This window comes from Malurus melanocephalus, unplaced genomic scaffold (assembly GCF_030028575.1).
Source record: "Malurus melanocephalus ecotype Western Australia unplaced genomic scaffold, MMel_1.1 scaffold_228, whole genome shotgun sequence".
NCBI classification, from domain to species: domain Eukaryota; kingdom Metazoa; phylum Chordata; class Aves; order Passeriformes; family Maluridae; genus Malurus; species Malurus melanocephalus.
This window is the reverse complement of record NW_026623460.1, coordinates 296,245-321,393: the sequence shown is the minus strand read 5'-3', so window position 1 is coordinate 321,393 and position 25,149 is coordinate 296,245. Positions and strand designations below refer to the sequence as shown.

The window sequence follows — 25,149 nt, the reverse complement described above, 5'->3', positions numbered from 1 at the left end:
TGCTGCCATATTTGTCAGTTTGTTATCATTAGAGATTCAACATATGAATTAGGCCCTGTACACAGACAGCTCAAACTCTAAAGCATTGACAGACTTCAAATCTTGCTACACAAAGTTGGAAATTTATTAATCACAGAATTATCTGGGGCAACTGTTTATCTCCTTTTCCCCTTTTTATTATTTTTTTTAAAGAGTTGATTTTCCTTCACACTAGGACTTGCCGACATTTTTTGCCAAGACAAGAAGACACCGCAGCAGTTGCGAACACGCTGTGAACATACGCTGTGAACACACAATGTTCATTCTGAAGCTCTCCATGTATAGATAACGCCCACTGCCTCTCCTTGCAGAGGTCTACACTGCTCAAAGCAGCAGATGAGAAGAGACAGAGCAGCTCCCTGGCTGCTGGTGCCCACCCTCCAAGTGCTCTGCTCCATCTGTGTGGGGCACAAGTACTGGGAGCACTGCTGTGAGCTGCATCTTCAAGTTACATTTATTTATGAAGAGGTTCACCACTTGCCAAAGATGTGCTGAGACAACAATAAGTGACATCAGGACTCCCATAATTTCTGTCACTTAAGAGGAACTTYCTCTTGCCAGCCCTGAGCATCACAGATGCTCCATGGGGCACATCTGCCAGAGGGCTTCTTTGCTCCACCACTGCTGAGAGACAAACAGGAGCTGCTGAGACTGGAGAAATTGCAATTATGATTATCCGTGTGAACTTTTGTGTCCAAATTTCTCTTTTCTGAGCTTTTTTGACAATATTTTATATTACTTCTATTGATCATTGGTTTTCTTTCTCTTCAGGGCCAGTTCCAGTGCCTGCTCCTCTTCTTCAATAYACCACTGACTTGCATTTTGATACAAAAGGTCATGCTAAGTGCATCAAGCCACATTCCTTCCATGTAGCACCTTGCAATAGCAACATCCCTGTGGTCTGAACCCATTCACCCAGTCTCTGCCCAAGCTGGCCTCCCCTGGGATTCTGTGCACGATCCCACTGGGAACACAATGCTGAAACAGCTCATCAGCTGCCCTGCAGCTCCTCCTGCTCGGCCTCCTCCAGCCGCTCAGCTGCAATCTGGGTTTACATATCAGTCTCCCTCYCTAATCAAACATCAGCACTGAGGCATTTGTTTTTAATTCCATCCTCCTATTGCAATAATAGCAACAATAAAATCAACCCATAATGGTTTCCTGGGCTTAAATCAACCGCTCAGCAAATTAGGGCTCTAACAATGACAAGAATGCAGGGTTTAGGAGAGTAATTGCAAATGTTTTTCTAGCCTGTGTCCCCTGTGTACAGCTGTCTGCAGGAGCAGCGAGAAGCTCTCTGCTGCAATCTCTATCTCTACCTAAATCTATCTACATGAACRTATCTAGAGGGAAACAGACAGGGAACAATTTCCAGAGGATGGCTTTATGCTGAGCCTCATCTCTCGCCTCTATGCACACAACAAGATATGCTATCTCATGGCAAATTGTRAGCCAAAGAAAATCTTGAAGGGTCTTCCCAACCTATATTCCTGTATGAAAAACAGAGGCACAAAGGCAGGTGGAGAAACACGGGATGGYACTTAAATTTCACATATTAGAGGATGCAGTGTGGAAAGTGCAGGCACAAGAAGAAAYCCACAAAGTCCTTCTGTCATTCTTTCGCTGTTTATAGGCATGACGGGCAGAACACCTTGCATATCTCGTGTCCCACCATACAAATACCTCTAACCACATTATAGGCATCCAGATTCTTCAGACATTTCACAACGTGCCAGGAAATCACCTTAATTTCACAGAGTATTCTCAATCAATATTTTAAAACGTATTTTTTGTAGCAGACCACCTTCCTAGTATGTTTTACAAAACTGTAAAATTTTTCAGCCACCAATGCTGTCTATTTAGACTGTCATCAAACTGGGACAAGCTAGAACTGGGAAAATGCTTGATAAAAGTAAGAAGCATTAAGAAGCATGTCCAATATTTGCCTCAGGGCAAAAAGACAAACTTGTGAATTAGAATTAATGCCTTAGTATTACACTACACCCAAGATGCCATAAAGGCTCTGAGATTTTACCGAGGAGCTGGTGGTGAATGGTTCTGTGAGAACACCCCTTTTYCCTCTAGTGTAGATGTCCTTTCCTGCAATATATTGCTGAAACTGGCCCCAAATTTCACACAAAATTTTAACATGGGTGGGGGAAAGGCAGAGCAGCATCCCACTCTGGGAAGAGGAGCTAGATTACCACCCTGTGAATTACCTGTGGAGCATTACCAAGTGAAAAGAAGCTGTCAACAGGGAAAACCTCTGTTGCAACTCACCCTCCTGTTTTAAGATTATTACTCCAGCACGAATTTCTGACAAATTTGTCCATTTTGAAACCTCCTCCCCCACAGACAACTTTTCTGCACACAAGCATAAGGAAGAATGGTTGTCAGTAAGACACAGTGAGAAATTTCTTACAACAGCTGTCCTTCATGAATCAAACTAAATACTCACACTGCAGTCATTCCAATTTGGGGGATTTGTATTTATCCCTTCCTTCCACAGCTGAACAGACAACCTTGGAACAGTGTAACCATGAAGGACCCCAAAGACACCATCTGCCTTTCCAGGATCACAGCCATTAGGCCATGTAGCATCTTCACTTTTATTTCTAAATGCCGCTTCTGTGACCCACTGGGTTGTGAACAAGGCTTTAGCTTGCTGGAAGGGGTTAACATCAAGATTTGGTTTGCATTATTAACACGTACTAGAAAAGGACTGCAATTACTTACAGGCTGAAAGCCTAAGGTCTGGAGTACAAGCTGTTTGTTTGGTGCTTGCCTAGCTCTAGTCTCAACAGGATTCTCTGGTCATACAGCAGATTTGGGGCAAACCCTGATTGTTTACTTTCTTGGGAGCAGCCACAGGGCCAGGGGAAGCAGCCGGGGGAGTGGCAGCTCTCAGCTGAAACAGCCACGCGTGCCTGGGGCATCCCATTAAAAACTCTTTCCTCTTGCCCAAAACGCCTTSCCCTTGCTGTAGGCTCCTAAAATAATGCTTAGGCACCTGTCTAAATTTATTGCTCCCAATTGGCTTCTCTGGTTTTAGCACAGGAGCTTAGAAACTCAGGTGCTGTGGAAAATCTCAAGCTTTTCATACAAGCATTTTCTCAAGATTTTCATACAACAGAAACATCGCAGCAATCCCCGCCTGCCCCCTGCCCCCTCCTCGTTTGGTGGCTTCCCCTTCTGACTGACAGGTTAACAAGAACYTGGTGTTCAAAAATAACTTTAATGAGAAAGATAAAAATGTATTTTATTTTTCTTTTTATGTACTTTGTATCTCACAAAGTGACAGACAGCAGAGTTCTGTGAGGTGAATATCATTTATCAAAACTGACACATGCAAAACGAGGCAGGGACCTAAACTAGTTATCACAAGTGGAAAAAGAAATACAACGGCTAATCTCAAAACTGAATTTGTATTCCTTATGAGGACCTAAAGCTGGCAGTACTCATCCTGTGAGAACTCTGACCTATAAATAATCTTAGCTTAGAACAAATGAACATTTTTGCATAATGCATCACAGTTTTCTGGCAGAACAAAAAATAACACCAGACCAAARCCATGTCTCGTTTTTAAGGAAAAAAAAGCCAAGCCAGTAAAGCCCATCTCCAAAAAAGGAAMTGTCTAATCTACAAGTGCAAGTATCCAAGCATGTCTCCAACCCTTCTCATTCCAGTTAATAAGAGAGGAAACCAGGCCACCAGAAGTTTACAGACTAATGCAATTACAGGGTGGCTCAATAAGCACTGATTTGTCTGTTCTCTGCGATGTGCAAGATAAATCTATACTTAACAAGTCTGGCTTTCCTTTCACAAAGCTGAATACTCACAAATCAATCACAATGGATGCTTTTCAGGAGCGAAATCGAAGTCAGTTGTTTGCAAACATATTGAATGACCATTTGTTACAGCTATTTTTAAGATCCATTAATTAACTAAATAATTGGATTTACCTATAAATAACAAATGTATTTTCATCAGATGGCATTTAACATTTCTTACATCACAGGTGAAAAAAAAAATCCTCTTAGGAGTATTAAAAGGCAAATAAAATTAAACTCATAATCACAGCACCACTTCAGAATCACCATGAACTTCGAACAATTCTGTGAATACAAGGATACAAGTGTGCCACCAAAAAGTAACTTGCTGAAAAAAAGCCWCTCGAAGAAGAAACAAGTTGTTTGGCTGTTTGCAAGTGGGATGAACGTGGGAATCGGCCTCTCTTCTGGAATGGTGAGTGGCAGTTTGCACATGGACAACAGCACAGACCTGGACCAGCTCCAGATACATTGAAAGCAGAGCTCATTGTTTTTATGAACTGCAAACACTGCAGACCGGGATGTTAAAAGAAAAATGCTGGAATCCTGACGTTTAAAGTGAAACTACCAGAAAGAAATGCTGCCTAACACCTCAGAAAGTGGTTTCTAGGACAGAGAACTAGACRTTACTGATGTGTATACATGCAGATCTGAATGACAAATTCCAAGTATTCGACAAATGGCAAAAATCTGGGGTTGTCAGTGTCCCATCAAGAGGAAAAATTGAATATACACTAGAAGGCTAATCGGATCACTAACTTAACATCTAGTGCTTGAGAATCTCAGATTCTGAAATAAAAGGAGGACATTACTACTTAATTTTCATCACAACCTACATAGGAAAGTTACCCAGACTACTTCAAGACTTCGCTGATTGCTGAATCTAAAACACCCACACCACAGTCCAAGGGCTGACATTTCTCCCAACCAAGGGCCATCATTATGCACATTGTTGACCATGAAGAAAAATATCCAGCTTGCAAAAGGGTAATTCAACTTGCCTTATGCAGGACCTGAGTGGGACCTCTGTGCTGTTCYATGAGGGCATGGAAAGACTTCTGTTTTTCTACCCAGAAACACTTTTCATAGCACCCTGGTATTCTGCTCAGTGGAAAAATGATGCTTTGCTACTCCTTTCAAATTGTACAGACATTTATAAAGCGGTATTTTGTATTATGTCAGCTGGTAATTTCAGGAAACACATGTGGACAGAGCATTGTTGAGTTAGTCAGCTAAGCAGAAATTACCCAAAGGAAATAAACGCCTTCAATTAAGGAATTGTGAATATCTCAGCAACCAAGTAACAACATGGCTAATGTGCTTATCAGTGCGTTAGCACCGACATCTCTTCTTTCCAATTAGCATCTCAAAAAGGATAAAGAAAAGATCATAGCTTTGTGAGGTGATTTGACAGCCAACTATTACAGAAGCACTGCCCAAACCTGCAGCATAATTAAGGGAGTGTTTTCAAAGCAGAGCTCAGCCAGACCCACACCTCTGCACTGCAACCCCCATCAGCACATCACACTTTGCATACAGACACCACATTCCTGGAATTGGGAGAAGTACCATTCTGGCCTAGTAACTCTGACTTGAGTTCACATGGATCCTGGGTTCAGCTTAGAACTGCTGCCAAGGGCTGCCAGTGGTCCTCAGCCAGCCCTGAGTGTGAGTTTGCACTGTCTGATGTCAACACACTTGCCAATTTCCTGGTGGAAACCGTAGTATAAGCACAGCCCTAAACTACGCTGAAACTGAGAGAAGAACTCTTAACCAGACACTTCACCTTGACCATTTGTTTCATCAAGTAACCTGATTAATGCCCAGAAGCTGTCAGCACAGCTCAGATGGAGACCTCTGTGCAGGTACCTCTAGATAATAYCCTAGTTTTAAAACAGCAATAATAATCTGGTCACAGCCTCACCACAGCTCACAACCAGAGCTTAGCAGAGGGGTGGACACRTGGAGGCAGGGCGCAGCATCAGGTGACAGCAAGATGAAAGCAGTATGAATGAAAAGTGGAGGCCGTGCACATGCCATTCACATTCATCATCTCAGCCACAGGTGCCTGCTGGCATCACCAGGGTAAGACTCGAAGGAAGAGTGAGAAGTTTTTTAGATAGTTAGACAGACTGTAATTAAAGGCAGAACTTCTTCCAGCCTCACAGGTTATGCAACATAAAAAACAATAAAAAAAAAAACATGTCCAATCAGCCTGCAATCTGCCAACAAAGACAGTCCCTCAGAAGCGGAAGGAGCACAAGACATTTCTGATTGCACTGGGGAGTTTTCAGGGACACTGTGAGTAAAATAATGCCTATTTTCTAACAGGAAGGTCTTAGCAATGATTATAATTAAGGAAARGAACAATTTATTAAGGGCTGTGATTAATGCTCCCTTATAGGACATGTGGAATCAAAACTGGATGTTTTTCTAAAAGATAAGCAGTAATCCAAACAGAAATCAATTCAGGAAAATCCACTAGTCTGTGTCACAATGCCAGTCATAATGGGATCACAGCTGATGCTTTAAACTTTATAACCCATGAATATGGTGAGTCATGAGTATCAGCAGTATTGTTCCTTCCTCCAGTGAAGCGTCTGGTGTTATGATACCTAGATGTGGGTGGGTTATGATTAATGATATATTTTACTGTGACTTTCGTCAGGAACAGTTTTCCCTGATGATTGCCATGGTTTGGACAAGTTCTTTTTCCAGGAACTATGATTCAAAAATTGACTTCAGCAAAAGCTCAATGGTTTTGTATTCATACCTATGTATGCTTTCCCAGCACAAAACGAGCAAAGATATTCCCGAAGGAACTGGAGACAAGTTTTAATTATTTAGAATTTATACCAAAATGGCCCAGAATAAATTTATGAACACATCATCAGTATTTCTAATTTACTGCCAGAAAACAGCAGTRAAGGTACACAGCAGCTCAAACATAACACTTGTAACTCTCTTGACAGGGGGCCCTGAAAATCCTTCTCTCTGAACGAGGACAGTGAACATRGTGGGCAGCTAAAAACAGATTAAGACACTTCTGCAGGATAGCTTCTGTTTTACAGGTCAGGGAATCTGGTGATATCGTAATTCCTTCTTTTCCCAATTTATCTCATTCCTTTCTGCCATCTCCAGTCTCTCTGCCATATGAAAAACAAAGGGCAGTGAGAGCAGACATGTTCCATCGGGTCTGCATTAAAAGTCTGAAAATGAAGAGGGGAAAAGGAAGTGGAAAAGAACTGGAAACACTTTTGAAAGGCAGACAGGAACAGAAACAACAATTGAGAAGTGGGGTAAGTATGGTGTGTCACGAAGTGACTACCAACAGCAGAGATTAAAGACCCAGGTTACTATAATAATGTGTACAAACAGGTATTGCTGGCACTTGATGGAACTAAAGCTCCCCTAATCATACAGCAATAAAAATAATTCCATTTGCTCAGATGCCATTATTGAAGCCCCAGGAAGCCAAGAATTGCCAGCACAAAAATGTGGCTATATAGMCCTTTTTATTCTCCTCATGTTTTTTAAGTTCTTAGCAGTGAGTCTGACAAGCCAGAAGGTCTTATTTACTTCAAATAATTCTTTCAAAATTCTTCTTGATAGTTAGATAGTTACGCTTTAAAAATTCTCCTCTGCTCCTTCAACCACATGAACTCTGATTTCCAGTAAAACACTCACTTTCCAACACTCAAAACAAAACAAAAAACAAAAAAGGCAGTAATGACAGAGGACAGAACCACTTCTGTGCAAGCAAGTACCATCCAGCTAGAGTGAACATTCAGGGCTTATTCTTCTGTTTACCTTACAGGACACTGAGGTTCTTTGCTGGGATCTTTGATGCTGAGAAGTGTTYTGACAGTACTGATCCAATTCTATGCAACAGGAGTCATCTTCTGCTACTGCATTATGTTAAGTACAAGCCAGCTCCTTGTAGGAAGCATTTGTATTTACCTGCCATCAAGACAAATCACCAGTCTGAAAACACCACTTCACTTGTAAAGACAAGATGATTGTTTTCACAGTGCAGTGCTATTTATTTGCCTAGGAACACAGGTTCTTAWAAGGGCTGGGGAATAATGTTAGATATCACTCTCAGGCTTCTTCTGCMTGAAAAACRTCAGGAAATTGTATCAGCTCCTYAATCTGAAGAGAAGCAGCCAGGAGYTGATTTGTCTGAATCACTGGAGACATAATGAGAACACTTTTGGTTAAGCACGAAAATGCCTTTCAGTGCCATAGTTAGTATGTTGTAGTTGAAGTTCAGAAACCACCAGTTAGAAACCTATTATTTGCAGGTAATACCAACAATGAGCATTTCTTCCAAATGCTGTCTTYACCACATCACGTAACAGAATATGGAAATCTAGAGGTGCTAGAACAGATGTATGTGTAAAAGAAAAACACCACCCAGCCCAGCCAAATGCACCTCAACAACAGTAAAYGATCACATCTACCTTTACTCTTAAGACCTTTCCAATTTATCCCCTTATCTAATTCAAAACAACTTAGTGCAATATACAGACTCAACAGTTCAGTAAAAATCAGAATGCCAGACCCAACGGAACAACTGCAGAATTCTGATGATTTACAGCCTTTATTTGTTTCTGGTAAGGCTTATGACATCCTTTAGTCRCACACCTGGAAAGACTGTGACTGTGCTTTAGGGAATTTATGTTGCTGCGGTTCCTTCTTACTTCCTAAGGGCTTTGCACAAATTACAGCTTTTTAAATGAGCAGTATTCATTAAAACAAATTACCAGCACTGCTGCACAGCCCGGATGTGCCTCTAATGAGTCTTAGTGCAGTTTTGCCATGTAACAGAAGAGTAGAGGTGGCCCTGCCTTTTCATTAGCCATACCTGTGCTAACACAAAAGCCACCAACAATAATGTTTTGGGAAAACTTCTCCACTTTAGGCATCACTATAAATAGTATTGTCAAACTACTGTCATATTATCTTTGTAAACCCTGTCCTGCACCAGTCCAAACCAAGGAGAGTTTTGTGGTGGACTTGAGGAGAAGCAGGCTGTAAACCTGAGTGCTGATCACATGAAAAGGTGAGCTGGACAGCCTTCCAAGAAATGTGAAATGGTGACTTTGGCTGGGCCTAAAAGAGAAGAAATATTGCTGCCTTCCTCCAGCAAGGTCAACAGTATACTTCCATCAGCTGTCTGATTAATATGATTTAATAAATTTTAATGTAAAATAGTGTCTGCCTGCATAGGCAAAAGGTAATGTGAAACTTATCACTGGYTTGACTAGATTAACTCGTTGCAATAGAGAAATGCAAGTAAGTAACAAATCCAAATATTTATATTAARCTTCACTGCTTATTTTAAACATGTAAAAGGCAGATTTGTACATGGGGAGCTATGGACACCTTCCACATTGTTGCCTAGCATTACCCAGAGAAAGTCCTGTGGAATTCAGACTTTCTGAGCACAGCTCYACATAACATGAGCTCCAGCTTGATCCTGGAGAGTTGTCCATGCACATGTGTAATGAATGCCTGGTATGCAGACAGCAGGCTATGACTTCATGGCCTGGCACAGTTCAATGTAGGCATTATTTCATCCATACAGGGATGCAGAATCACCTTTTTGGGAGAAGCTATCTCTGGCTGATTTTGAGCAAGCAATTATGGAAAGGAAGCTGAGAGCATCACTTATTTCAATGAAGTGGCCATCCTCCATGATTTCAATTAGAACAGAAATACACATATTCCTGCCTGAGTGGCTATCACAATGGCAATATTGTACTGCAAGGACAGTAAATGTATTTAATCTTTTAACCTTTTTTTGACAGCAAGTGGGCACTGCATTTGATGTGACTGTTCCCCAGCCATCCWATTTAACTTTTGGCTTAGGCAATACCCTGAGCTAAAGCCCAGAGACTGAACTGCAGCCAATGCTGGCAGCTAGCATTCTGCTTTCTGACACTTTAATGCATTTGGATAACAAAGATCCAAAATTTATTATCATCGCTCTAGCACTTGAACAGCTCTGTACAACATAAAATTCAATGAAGAATGCCATGCCTTTAGGGACCCAACAGACACATGGCCAAATTTTCTTTTCAGCCACAGCTTCTGGGTGATACACTGGGCATCTCGATATGCTGTAACTTATGACTGTGGAGCTGTCTATGTTAAAATAGAAAACGGGGAAAAAAAGACCACTTCATTGACTTTATGAGTATTTTTTTTCAGTAATGCTTGATTGAGATACCAGGAGGAAAAGGAAAAGAGAAACTTCTGCAGAAATTATGATTAGGTAACTACTAATTGTGAAAGCCATACATTGCAGATTCCTACTTATCCAGAAGTAAACTTTTATGATATAGTAAGGAATACCTGAGAAACTATGGTTTCTGCTGAAAGAGCTCCCATAACCAGCTGAGAACCTGTTCCAGAGGGGAAATTTGCACAAACACTGGCCCTTTGGAAGCCCTGGGGGGCCACCCTTTTTACAGCACAAAATCCCACCTCTATCCCAAAGAAGATTACGTAATGACTGATAAGTGATCTATACAATCTGTATAGTTGGATCCTTTAAGATAAAAGGATTAGAAAGGGAATAGTCAAAATGGACTTAGCAACAATAAATGCCAACTGTCCTCGTATACTGTGTACATATGTTTTTTCTCATTCTGTTTTTAAGCATGCACTTTCTGGAGAGACTGATTCAGAAAGATCAGTCTCCAAAAATCATAAAAGTTAGTGAGATACAAATCTTGCTAGGTGCAAGAACAAAATGATGCAAGTAACACTTCAATTTTGATTTGCCTCTTTCAAAGAGGAAGCCAGAAATAGATCAGRAGACAATATTTAGACACCACAGTTTTCAGTATTTTGTCGCACCTTCTGAGGCTATAAACCTATTTTCAAAGTTTAAAGGCCTTTCTGTCATTTGGCACTTTTGGAAAGAAAAGCCATACCAAGTATTTCAAGAGTTGTGATAAAATCAGGAGAGCTGAGGAAATGCAATAGGTATTTTTGAATTGCAAACTAACTCTTTCATATTAAATGCCATCAGAGACTAGTAGACTGGTTTCATGGAAAAGAATACTGCGATGTACTGTACGAATAAATGCAGAAATAATGACAGCCAAATTAATTTAAGATTACACTTTTCAGATGCCAATCTTGACCATAGTTGTTCTGCTGCTACAGTTAATTGTACTTGCAAGAATCCTCAAGACTAAAGGTTTTGAAGAAAATCCAATTTAGAAGACAACTAACAATTATTAGACAACTAGACTGACTYAGAATCAGAAGTGCTGGATTTCATTCTCCTATCTGCTGCTGACTTGATGCATGACCTTGAATAAAATACTTAACTTACCCAGACTGCAATCCTACCTTAACATGTGTCTCTTAAGACTGCTATGAGGTTTAATTCATTAATCCATCTCTATAAACCTTTCAAAAGCTTAAGGATAGAAGGGCCTATGGAAATTAGAATTATTAACAATATTTTCCTACATAGAAGTACACAGTGATGTATGTTTGATGCATGAATATAAATGCAGAGACATATAAACATACAGAGCATGTTTTCATAGAACTTCTGACTTGTTCCCTCAAGTTACAGCAACATGGAAATACACAGTGAAGGAAAAATCAAGACAAATCCCCACAGATCCTTCATTTTCTCCATAAGCAGCTCTAATGCTGCTTCCCCCTTACAGCACACTCATACAATTACGAATTATGGTTGTTCAACAATGCTATGAAAATAAATTGTTCTTACCCTCAAACCCTGCTCCATGGACAAGCAGAGGACCTGCCAGGGTGCTGTGTACCTGAACATGTTTGGCCCCTTTTGAAGAYGGACAAATAGCAAAAGGCACACAAATCTCTCAGGTCTCCGGGCTGCTTTGCATCTGAGGGATGCTTTAACGAAGAGAAATCTTTAAGATGTACTCTTCAAGGGCCACTCGAGCAGAGTCTAAGACAATGTTACCGCCATTCCACTTGCACCCCAAGGAACTGAATAACTAATTCAATAAGAGGCTTTTTTCCTCGGGAAGAGCTTAGCTCAAACTCAATTAGCATAAATAGGATGATAACCTTTGAACCTCCCACTCCTTCTCTTGGAGGAGACAATGGTGGACAGCATGTCATGGCAGGGTCGCTCCTTCTCTGCACATCTTGAGTGTGTTTGTTTTCCACTGCAGGCATTAAGACTCTCCTTCACAAGTCCAGAAGCAGCTACGAGAGACAATCTGTAACTTTGCCTTCTTTATTTTTGCTGTTAACCTTTTAGCCTGACTGAAAGGAAATCCCTCTTCCTCCTGTCAGAAGGGATTCCCTCCCATCCCTGTCTCCGGCATCCTGACCTCTACTTGGCAATCGGTATGATTTTGCAGAATAAATTCACACAGAAGCTGCTATGATCACTCTCATTTTGCAACCACTACACTCAATAAAATTATCACCCTAAATGAGACTGAAAGGTTTTCTCCAAATTACCCGAAAGGGAGGTTTTTGCAACATTGGAAATGAGATATACTGCAGCCTTTTATGTGGCCAAATTTTCCTTAATGGATTATAATTTTTTCTGTTAGAGAACAAGGCCTATTCTCTAAGACATTAAACTGGTAAAATAGTAAAGCTCAGCTATTTTCTGCTTTTATGTTATTTCAGTGACAAACTGAAAATGCACTTGTGAACCCTACGGCAGCCCACGAAACATTGGGATGCTGAACACATAGCACTGCCATGTTCACTTTTCTTTTATGGCAATTGTTTGTACGCACAAACCATCACAAATGYATGTCTACACAGGCAAGCAACCATGTTATCCTGGTTTCTTTCTTTATCTTTGATAGAGGAAGAACTAGTCATTTTAGATTTATACTGACTCAAATCTGACTGGGTGATGTTCAGTATTTATCTCCAGTACTTGTACTGCATTAATGGCACCCAAATAAATTACAGGGATGCAGGAAGGACTGTACAAGAGCTGTCTCTAGAGCTAGTTGTCTCTAGACCAGAGAACTGAGTCTGTGCACAGCACTGCTCCCCCTCTGCTCAATGTGCAGAAMGCAGCTCTAACAGAGTTCTGGGAGTCCTACTGGAGCACAAATGCCAGCAGAAGCACTCTCACACACTCGATAGTTTTGTTAAGAAAATTCCCTGAGAAAATGTACCTCCTCATAAATATTTGTCTTCCTTGACAATGAAGGGACAGACAGCCAGGAAAAACACCACTGAAGCACTCATTTCCCCAAATACTTGGCAAACAACAAATACACCTGAAGTGGATTGACATGGGTTACAGGAGAACTTAKGTTAAAACACAAGATAGAGGAAGTACTGCCTTCTGCTAAAGTAACATTGAGTTACTTCAATATGGCCAAGGGTAGGACTGTTGATTTTGGTGAGAAATGGCCATTCTACACATCCTACAAACCTTCCACTGGTCAGATTTGCAAACAAATGATGTGGCAAACAAATGAGCCTGTCTGCAAGCCATCCTCATCTTGTACAACTTTCTCTTGCTAAAGGGTGTGTGTCTTGTTCATTACCTATACGATGACAATATTTAACTCTAAATACCACAACATTCTAACTCTAAAGTTAAATGAGAATATAGACACGGAATGGATCAACCTAAGGACTAAGATACAATTCTGCAGACTTGACAGTGAACTATTTCTGCAAAAACCCCTGAAACCCAGGACATCCTAAGGAATGACATCCTAAGATACTAATGACAAAATGTTTTGCCTTAATATAGAATATTAAATAAGCTTATTAAAAAGAAGACCTCTGATCTTTGGTTTTCCTAGTGGAAGAACTGAGTACTCTTGAATAGTTCAGAAACTAGCTAGCTGAAAATACCGTGATATACCAACCATATTTAGAACAGTTAATTAACTGTGAACAACACACTGAAGCTGCTTCTACATCTTTTGCATTAATAAAAAGTAAACAATTAAAAATGCATAATCTGAACTTTTATGACCTTGCATCCACACAAACAGAACTTGCTTATTTTSAGCAAAAGTTAGCCATCTTCTACCTCTTTTATTCTAGGCTTTTCCTTGTTTTTAATTTTTTTTTTTTTAAGAAAACAAAACTACTAAAACATCTTCAGCCCACATCCAGTTTTAAATGAGATCACAGAGCCGCTGATGTTAATATAAACATTTGCATATGAAGATCAGAAAGTCAATKCAATTGTTGACTTGTCTTCGGGGAGAAATGGGGAACAAACAGATGCACTAAAAGGGAAGCCACAGCGAYAGGACTGTGCCATCCAAGCCGGGTCTATTGACAGAGAGAACATGCTAATGAATGCCCACTGTGTCTGAAAGCCCTTCATTCTTCCCTTTCACCAAAAGCCATTAACACCAGGGGAGAGCTTTCCAGGGCTCGGAAGTCAAAACACTAACCCTCATAGCGTTTCTCTCCAGCGGCTTCTTGTCAGAAGAGTTAGTGCTGAAATCCTCTTGGAAAAGGTAGCCAGGATTTACAGTAGAGATGCTATTGGTCCTTGGAGGAGAATGCAAAGCATGTACCACTAAATATCACACCCGCATTCTGTGGTTTTTGTTTCTCAAGCAGGGGTCATTCAACTTCCTGTGAGACTCTGTCAGCACAGGATTTAGTACTGCTGCCTTTCTACTCCTTCTTTTATTTCCAAATAAATACAAAGCCTTAGGATAAGGTTAAGAACTTATTCAAGCTCATGGAGCCAGAAAAGTTGTTTGTCTTCCACTTGTCCATGAGTAAAGAAGATGAGACACTGCATCAAAGAGATAAAACCTCCTGCTGTGAAAAACGGAATGTGTCTAAAATATTAAGACTGGAATTTATGAGATCAAATCCAATCCCAGGCTCTGACATATTGGAAAAMCCACATAATCTCACAGTGCCTTTTATCACAAAGGTGTCTAAAGCATATTTTGTGAGTTGTGGGCAAAGAATGCACTTATGAGGACACCTGCTAATTTTTCTCCTTCTTTGAAGACCTCAGAACTAACCTCTCACATAAYATCAGTGAATATGTACCCATATTGTATTTTTTTGCTTTTGGTATCCAAAGAACCCAAGAAAAAAAGGCGCTCAAGATTTTMAATTTTCATTTTTTCATTTTACTGCCCATTAAAATGGTTCACTGCATGTTCCCGGTCCCTCAGTGGCCCACTGAAAATGCAATGGTAGTCGAGCATGTTAGAGATGCAGTCCCAGAAGTGTGAGGAAGACCTCCACTTCCCTCCCTCTGCTCAAACTTCTGACATTTGATACAGGCAAATTTGAAATTTCCCAAAATGCCTTTGCTTTTGTCTATGCTACGTGCATGTGCCAGCACAGAAGTGATGTGTGAGAAATAAGGTATCACTGTGCTCTGTAATTCCCTTACAAAAGGCAGGGAATGATTTGTACCTGGATGGCACAGGACACTGCCACATAGGAGCCAGAGGATTTCTCAGTCTTGGCCACAGGCACTCAAAGACTTTAAATAATCACAAAGTTTGACAATTGCAAAATACATGGTTTGATRATCTGAAATTTGGGTGAAAGCACTCAGGAGTCTAATCTTGCTTAGCCTCCATCTGTGAGCACTTTTTTGCAAAAATAGAAACTGCAGAACTGAACAAGAAAGCCCAAGAATTCAGCCTGMTGAGCTCCTCCGGAAAGAGTGACAGGTATTTCTAGTATTGTTACTTTTGTTTTATTATTATTTTTTACTATTATTATTCAGTACTAATGTACTGCTGCTCTTCCCTTCCTATGGCAAGAATCCTCCCACAGGTATAAAAATCTCATTTTCCATTCCTGCCCCCAGGCTGGGAAGGAGTAATACAGAAATTTTAAAACAACCAGTCTCTAAATATCCTGAATGAAACTTATAATTTTATTACCTTACCTCTTCTGTTGCACATTTCATAATCTCCACTTTATATGTGACACAAAGGATTAGATTCAAAGTTATCTTTATCATCAGACAATATATGCAAGAAGTGCACCAAAAAGAGGCAGAATCAGCAACATGAGAAGCCTGTCTTTTCCAATCACATATCCCAAATGCTAAGCAAATTTTAATATATAAATGGAGAAGCTTGAAAAAAGGCAGCCAAGTTTTGTCTGGAGCCTGGATATGAAGCCTGGAGCACTGAAAGCTAGAAAAGATCCTGTGACTTGGTGGAAGAAAGTCAAGTTGTCATGCAGTGTGCTGATGATTGGGCTAAGCCCAAAACATTGGGGTTTTTCCTTGTTTTCTTTTCAGTCAGTAATAAAATGAATTGTTTCTTCCTAYAAAACCCATCTCCACTGTTTTCTGGTCAACCTCTGTAGATGTAACACTGCTACTGTTATTCCATGTCCATCTTCCTTACAAAACAAAGTGCCATCTTGGAGAAAACAGGAATGTGTAGTGATTAGACCACCAGTTAGTACTAGGTCCAAGGAGTAATAGCATGARGAGTATTTGAGCATAGGCAAGAAGTTACCTGGTACTAAATAATTTTCTCAATACTTAGAAAAACTTGTTTCATCACAAGAAAAAGCATTTAWATATTATTTTAAAGTGAAAACAAATAATATTAACTTGGTGACTATGGGTTGGACTAACACTGTCCAGAAAGACTAATTCAGATAAACAGAAGGAACTTGAGCRCAATTTTCTACTTTCTGTTTGAAAGGAAAAGCAGTAAGAAAGGTTGTAAGAAATAAGTATTTTGTCCAAATGGTCTGCAGCTATACATGAATGCAACTCTCGACTGCATTTTTCAGMAGGAATGCATGAGATCACAAAGGCCAAGATCTTAACAATCACTGACTGCAGAACTTCCCCTGATTGATTGAATACATCAATTCGTGCACTGCAAACAACTAGAGACGATGGCAAGGCATGGACTGTTTTCATATCATACAGAAAATTACTTGGCTTGGTGTATAAGAGCTCCCTAGCATGTTGTTAAAAAATCCTGCCACCACMAACACAGGAAGCAGACATTATGCAATGCCCAGTTTAGCTCTAGATTCTCTAGGTTTAGCTGCTAAAGCATGGCTCACAACACAAGGAATTCAGTGGGTACATGGCTGTAGAGTGCAATGAGCTGCAGACCAGGCTMGTTCACTGGTATTCACACGGCTCTCCCTAAGCAGGAAATCCTGAATTCTCACTCATATTCTTTTCAAAACAGATAGAACCGCTGCTTGACCACCTTTTAGCCTCTGAAAGACCAAATCCAAATATTTTTACAATTGGGAAAGATGACAAAAATCCTGAAACTATTAGTAGAAGAGGAAACTCCCTTAAAATCTTCACTGGAACTGCTGTGCAGAGAAGAGAGATTGATCATCCTAACTCTGAGACCCCCCCAGTGCAAAAAGGAACAAGAGGAACRGAGTATAGAGCAGGATTTATATACATTATCCTGGAAAATACTGAGTGACTGCGTAACAGTTCTCCTTTCCAGCTTTTCCAGGGTGTCCCTATAGTCTAGGTAATGTGTCAAGTGTGTCCCTGGGCTGCCTACACAACAGATTATGCACTAATATGAAACTGCARCCTCTCGTGGTTCAGCAGAAAAGATCACAAGCGCTTAGATGAAAACAGCTGGGATCATGCGCAAACTCACCATGGAAAAACAGGCTTTTCATTAGTCCTACAGCACTGGGAAGGTGCTGGCACTGTGGTTTTGATCCTGACGCAGGGAGAGCAGGCAGCCACAGTCACAGGGCAGYGCAAGCCAGGCCAAAGGAGCTGCTGTTACCCTGCTCACCTCTGCCCTTGCCACGCTGGGTTTGGCTCTCAGTCAGATGCTATGGCTGAAGACTAATCTCAGAAAAAAGAAAGGAAAAAGTGATTYGTATCTGCCTGGGTTCAGATTCCAGCTGAACACACACATTACGTAGCATAAATTGACAATGCAGTGTCCTAAGCATCGTGTTTACCTTGGGTGGTCAGCTAGGAAGCCACCAGTTCAGCATCCTCTCTCCTAATCTTGTGAAATTTGTTCCACTCAGTTTGAAGCATCTTTTGTGTGCAGCTCAGATCTACAAGTGTGCCTCCCATTTGCAATATCCCAGATGACACTGCACAACTGCTTCAGGAACTTCAACAAATGCATGTTATGAAATGGACTGACAGAAGAAGGGAACGAGATTTCCTGTGCCATCTGGTCACATCACCTGTCATGCCAGGAAAGCATGACAGATCATCATCCTCACTAAAGTATTCAAACTCTGTCTTAAMAAACTTCTGAAAATTTGTCCCCATTGTTGCCATGGCAGTGTTAGTCTGATCCTCGAGGGCTGGCTTCCAGTTTCTAGTCTACATCTAGTAAAATCTAGTTCATCTCTGTTTGTTCTTTTTCCGGTACTGACCATTTGATTTAATAACCTACTGCCCTTCTTCTGATGCATATATAAACTTTCAATAAATCCCAGTCTGCAATTTTCTAGACTAAACAAGTAAAAGCTCCTTTAATCTCAAATTGTACGTCAGGCTTTAATCTCTTGGCTGGCCACRCAGACCCCCTGTACAACCACTGCAGAGTCAGGTCATGCCCCCATCCCTTTRGGAAATGCCCTGATTGGCAAGTAATCATATCCAAGGAGCGAAGAAATCCTCTTTGTATGKCCATATAAGTAAAATCAGCCCTCAGGGAAACCCCTGGGTCCATAAGGAAGTTATTTACAGGAAGCATATGGGCAAAAATGGGTGGGTGGCACAGGAGGTGCTGCCAGTCAGTGCAGGAGATGCTCACAGTTGTACTGCTCTAGTCCAACAGGATTACACCAATTAGAAGATGACAATAGCTGCAAGCAGATGGGCATTTCAGACACAGACATTTTAGCCAAAACTGGTAGCAGCACCAACAGCTGTGCTGAGATGGCAATGAGTCAGTGCACCAAGGAACACAGAAAAGTATGTCGTCCTTCGTGGACTGTCACACCTGCTCCTCTCAGACAGCCCGACACCATTTCTTACCCTCTAATTGTCTTCCAAGCTCAAGCGACACTGAGCTAATGAGTGAATGATTAAGCACCAGCCCATGCTACTCTATGCCCTGGATACGATTACCAAAGTTACAGTGCCAAGCTAAACACTTGCAGCTCATTTCCTTTGCATGAAATGGCATCAGAAGGGAAAAACGAAACTGAGGGTGCTCACGCAACCACTTTGTTTACACCAGAGAAAGTTTCAGCAACTCGGGGGGGAAACTCAGGAGAAAATCCCTTCTGCCTTTACACCGTGGTCCAGCTCTTAGTGTTGGAGCAGTCGGTGGCACCACAGCCACAAAATCGGTCACCTCTCAGACTGCCAGCTCCATGGCACTGCCCTGCCACGTGTAACTGCAGAATGCAGCAAATAATTCTCAGAAGTAAGGATCCAGATCTCTCTAATTTGAGGGCCATACCCCTCACCCTGCTACCAGCACCAGCCCCTGCCACGTCCTGGCCCCCCACACACTCCATCCCTCCTCACATCCTATTCCTTACTGTGCCCTGGCCCCTCTGTCAGCCCCTCTTCTGCACCTGAGCATGGCTGGGGCACTGCTGGCACCATCTGCAGGCATTCAAAGGCTCTCTGCCCAACTCATTTCGGGGCTGCACAGCCTTGTGAAGGTTAACAGAGGTTACCCATGCATGGGTATGAGGATCTCAGCACTTCAGAACAGTGCCCATTGGCACAAACTCTTCACAGGAAAACTGAGTATGGAGGAAACTTCTCTTGTTTGCCCACTCAAATCTYTCCCTCCTCCTAAAACTTCTCACAAAGCCTACATCTAGGTCTCACATGTATTGATTTTTGCATCACAATGGAAAGAGGGAAACAGAAAGAAACAGTCCCAGCTAGACAGCCCCCAGCAGCACAGCCACATGAATTTTTCCTGTTCACCAGCTTGTCTGAGAAAGTACATCAGCCATACGGCACGGTTTTATCATGGCTTTTATGTTACATTTTCTTTTTTCCTTCGGAATAGGAGTAACACCATACATGTCTGTGCCAAATAAGGTGTTGCATCACAAAGTCATTGGAGAAAAAACTGCCAGTGTGAAACTCATCTGGTTTTCCTTGGAGTAGGTAGATGTTGCATCCTCCTACAAAAAATACAGTTCCTAAACRCAACGCGGGTAAGTCTGGTATACGAGGACCAGCTCCACTCAATCCAAAAATCTTAGGAACTTGCAGTGTATTAGCCTCATCCCTCCTAAGTCCTTCATGGCTTTTTCCCACCTTGTTTTGATCTTTCACTTTATTGCAAAACTGTGTCTTTTGCTGCCTAGGTTCTGTCCTTGCAGTGGTGAACTGCCACAGCTAATGGTCTGTGCCCTGCTCAGGTCTTTGGAAGACAAGCTGTGGCTCCAAAGGACATTTTCAGGCACTGCATCCTCAGATAAAGATTGCTGCAGAATCACTGGTGGATGAAGAACAAAGATCCATGAATCCAACCCACAACAAGGCTGCACACAGAAATACATCTCAAGAAGAGACATGATGACCACACCACGATAAAGGCAGCGTGGTTTTCACAAAAGCAAAAAGCAGCAGAAAACACCAATGTAATTCCTGCCTGTGTCAAATTCTTACTCGTCATTTTAAATAATAAATATTCCATTTACTTTGGTCAAAAATCACTCCAGGTGCGTCAGGTATTTTATGCAGAATTTTGATGAATGCTCAGCCTTACCTTAGCCTGCCCTTGTCATTCCTTTATTTTATGTCAGTTCAAAGTCTTGCCCCTTTTAAATCTCAACAGCTATAACAGCCTTCCATCATGTGCAGAGCACTCAACTGCCGTAGGCCACACTCTTTTCCTCTAAAACTCTGAACAATGACCCTTTTCTTCTCTCTTTTAGCCCAATCCCTTTAAAAATGATGACATTTTTTAAACAGGATTTGTACAAATCCCCTCATTTTCTGTTAATTAGTTATAACGAAGCAACATTTTAATATAAGCTATGAAAAGTTACTGCACTGCCTCTTGAACTCTTCTTACACTGAGAGATTTCTACCAAAAGACCTTCTCTGACAGTACATATGGACATCTGTGCAGAGACCCCTGTTCCCAACTGCTGTGACCATCACACAGGGTAACTTCACCCACTTCCAGCCTTCCCAACATGCAGCAAAATCCGAGTTTTCTTTATGGCAACTGAAGTTTCCCCTTCCTGGCTTTAGTCCACACTAGGCAGAGGCCGAGCTTGTCCCAGCTTTCTCTTATGCCAGATGTTGCTGCTGGAGGGCACAATTAGGGGGAATAACCTTTGGAGGGGGAGGGGGAGGCAGAAGGGGGCTTTGGTGCACATGCAGATGGTTTTGAGTGCACACACACACACACACACACACACACACACACACACACACACACACACGTATGGCTGTAATCCTGCACAAGGAGATAATATTCCTGCTGTGTGGACCCACAAGTGGGTTTCTGGTGCACTGCTAACAATAACTTCATGTTGCTTGCACAAAATGTCACTTTGTCCCTGCCAGGATGGATAAAGGCTGCTATTGTGCAAGAGTCTCACTTGAGATATGGAGCATTTTGAAGGATGAAAGCACTCCAGTCATTTGCAGCCGCCTAGAAACCCAGCAGTGGGACTAATTCCCTGACTAATGCTGTGCTATGATGCCTCTCWGGAATCACTTGTTACATGCTGCTTTTTGTGCCCACACTGATTAGCCACAATGCACTAAGACAAAATACCTGCTACTGGTATTGAACTCGTAGCCACATGGCTACTGCAGCATCTGGCTGGGTGGGCTGTATCGATGGGAAGAGTGGCTATGCATTACACAGCCACAAATACTCGTTTGGCTCAAGACACTGAGACCAGTYGTGCCTTTCATTGAGTCTGTCATGTCTAGAAATGTCTTAAGAACACATGTGAAGAGAGATGCTGATAAATGACACTAAAATCTCAGATTCATTTCAAGGTACTGCTTCTATTCGTTCCAGGTATGATGCTGTTTGCAGACTTGCAGCTGCCACTCACAAGGAGGAGTGTAACACAAACAGAATGAAGATGTGCTACCTCAGAGCCATTTAAACAGAGAGGCTATCTTACCTATCCTCCACAGACAGCCACCCACATTCAGATCCAAACTTAGTGGTGCTGTATATGGAAGTGCCCTTGTCCTTGGAAAACATTTAATTTTGAGGTATTTTCTAAAGTGCCACAATAAACAAATGCTAAAACATCAATCCAAGAAAGTCAAGAGACCTGCAGCTGATCATGCAGCTACACTCATTCGAAACCAAATACATGCATTTTTAAACCGAGTAGCTAATACAATAATCACTAAGCACAGATAAAGTATGAGGTAAATAYGAGTTCTTTAATCTAGTTTTCAGTTGAAAGATTACAAAGAAGGAAAAAAGTCAATCCACTGATTTATCTTCCCTAATCTTAAATGCAGCACTGCAGTTTTGTGAGCTGCTCATACATCCCTTCAATCTATACCAGAGACACTTCTACTTTGCTGCAGAGGGAGAGGGTGCTGCGTGCTCCTACTGTTGCCAAGGAAAGCAAAACACCAACACTYGATAACTCGTGTGATTTGCAAACAAAAATGAAGGGCAGGTGAGCGTCAAAGCTGTATTGAAATAATGTTTTACTAACTGCACCACTTAAGATGCAACCAGCCAGGGTGCTGGCTCCCGGCGGCAGCTCWCCTCTCCAGTCAAAAGCAGCATTTTAAAGGAAACCCTGACACTCTTTGATTAGCATTGTTTAAGAGCGCCTTGCTAAGCCAGAAAGGAAGCGGACATTTGGTTTCTAAGGAGCACCACCAAACAAAATACCACCTAAACAAGATAAATGTGGCAGCCGAGGCGAGTTTCTCGGCATGTGACTCCACCTAGGAATTCCCCTTGCGCAATTGGCCTCTCCGGTGCTTCCAGACCCATCTGCTGGGATAGACCCAGTTTGAGGGGCACACTTTCACTTCTACACCACTTCTGTGACCTGTTTTTAAGTGTCACCACTTCTAAACCCTGTTTTTAAGTGCTATTTCCCAGCTTTTGATGTTTTGTTTTTTTTTTTCAGTGGCTTCTCCCCTGTTCAGGAAACAAGCCCCTTTCTGAGGGACTCGGACAGAGATCTTGCCCAAACCATATTTGTGCTTCCCTTTTTCATCTGTGTTAATTCTTGTTTTTAATGGTGCTTTTACTCCTGTGCTTTTTGTATCAAGTGCGGCCAAGGAAGTGCAAGGTTAATGCAAGGCTTCTTTGTATAATTAATTGAAATGCTTTTCTATTAGAGTCAGGCAGTAATGTGCCTGCCTTCAAATGGTGCTGGTGAGAAAAGGTAGAAATGGAAGTACATGAAACCAAGGCACTGTTCGTAGTTCTTTTCGAGGGCTTCTCCATGGCTGTCATTTAACCTAACTTATGTCCTTATTTCTAGCAGGTTAAGCATGGAAATCTTCCTGGGAAGAAAAGCTGCAAGAATGGCTCAACTGCTTTCTCTGAGGTTAACATTTTACTCCACAGCAGAACAATTTCAGGGRTCTGTGATGCTGCTGATGTGGTGGTGACACCTTTCTCTGCATCCCTCTGGAGGTTCCAAATAAAGAATGGAAGCGGAGGAAGGAAACTCAAAAAGGAGCAAGTATCACAGATGTGTAAGAGTCAAAAGGGAAAAGACACAGCAACTCCCCTTCTGAGATGATAGCTGATACTGACCGTAAACTGTACAAGCAGGGAAATGGGGAGCAAGGTGACTAATTAAGATACAGCATTCATAACATTCCGTTTTATCACCAAATTTATTCAGTATGTAGTCATCACTAAGGTATTAAAGAACACCAGACAACTGAAGAGAAGCATTTGCCATTGCGCAATTAAAGTTAAAACCAAACAAAATGGGGAACATATTCCACTTTGGGKTTTTTTTGGCTGAACTGTACCTATTTGTGAGTTTTATAAATTTTTCTGACAGACATTTGGAATATCCATTCTTTGTGGATGCTTGAGTGTGGAAGGGGCTCAAGAGATTTAAGTGAGTTGATGCAAACACTGAGCACATCCACACCGAGATGGTGCACTGCCCAAGTCACTGGAAGGAGGACATGTGTTTCACAGACAGAGCAAAAGCAGACAAAGACAAAGCCTCTAAGATGGTGCATTCACTGAGGGGGAGAGCTGGGGCAGGACGTGTTTTGATCATATTCTTTTCTGTACGGTGACTAATGAGCTGTACATAAGTAATGGCAGCCTCTAGTGCAGCTGCTCCGTGGTTAAGGATGGCCTTGGGGCATCGTGCTGCAAAGGGCATGATTTCACTGGTGTGAAATGCTTTAGGAGCATCTCAGACACCTGTTTAGGAGGGGCAGTTAGCTACTTCAAATTGTAAAATATGTACACAGAAGTCCTAATTATCACATAGTTGTAAACTCTTCACAACTTGCTTGTCAGGATGAACGACTTGGGCTGCACTTCATCACACATTCTCACAATGCAGTGATAATACTCTTTATCACTCCATGTTGAGCATATGAGCCAAAAGGAAAGCTATTCTGTTTTACTCTAAAGGACAATTATCAAAGAAATGTTCACACAAGGGGAGGACTGGTTGTTTGCACTGCCTGAAGGTGTGGGACTGTCCTTTGTTTACAGACAGCAGCTGGAGGTGCTGGAAGGCAAGCACAGGAATTTGTCCCAACTTAAGCAGGAATGTCTGGGTGTACCTGATGTGACAGAGACCCATTTGAGGGAGAAAAACGAAATGCTGTGTCCYAGGACACTCAGCCAAGTTTGCTGATAGCCTGTCAGCTCCTCCCCATTTTTCTCATTCTTTGATGCTCTCCCTATCAGGACTATTAGTCCCTCTAATTTCACTGGCCTTTTCTCACTGCTTAAGCAGAGATCTCTGCTGGCCATAAGGGATGCTGTCTGCTGTATCTTAGAAGCACAATGAGAACCATTCTATTCAAAACCACCATTGTCGATCAGTTTTGCTTGATCAATGAATAGTAGCTCATCTCATTGAAACTGGGTGCAGAACTCCACCCGACTTCAGTGAGCATAAAGCAAAGGCACTGCTGAGATGTTAAGCATTTTCTGCTAAACTGTCACCCCATTTTATCCAGGCACAGGCAATATGAATTCCTGAGCATCTGTGGCACTCCTGAGGCAGATCCACATCGTGTGTTTTCCATATGAAATGAACACCTGAAGCAAGATTTTTAAAAACGTTGCCTGTAAGAAAATGCAGGAGTGGATCCAAGAAGCAGTCCTGTCTCCCCTTGCCTCCATCCTTTCAGAAGCCAAGTCCTGGGGGATGCTTGTTTGCTAAT

General features: G+C 41.7%; 1 protein-coding gene and 1 long non-coding RNA gene across 6 annotated transcripts in view; one reads left to right on the top strand and one right to left on the bottom strand.

Moving 5' to 3' along the window:
• The window catches only part of PALM2AKAP2 (PALM2 and AKAP2 fusion), a 252,737-nt gene that overhangs the window by 37,231 nt on the left and 190,357 nt on the right, over window positions 1–25,149 (bottom strand). The window lies entirely within an intron of this gene.
• LOC130578450 (uncharacterized) lies at window positions 6,095–8,008 on the top strand. The gene is made up of 3 exons (XR_008965889.1): window positions 6,095–6,170; window positions 7,011–7,168; window positions 7,687–8,008. It is a non-coding gene; the product is annotated as an uncharacterized LOC130578450 (long non-coding RNA).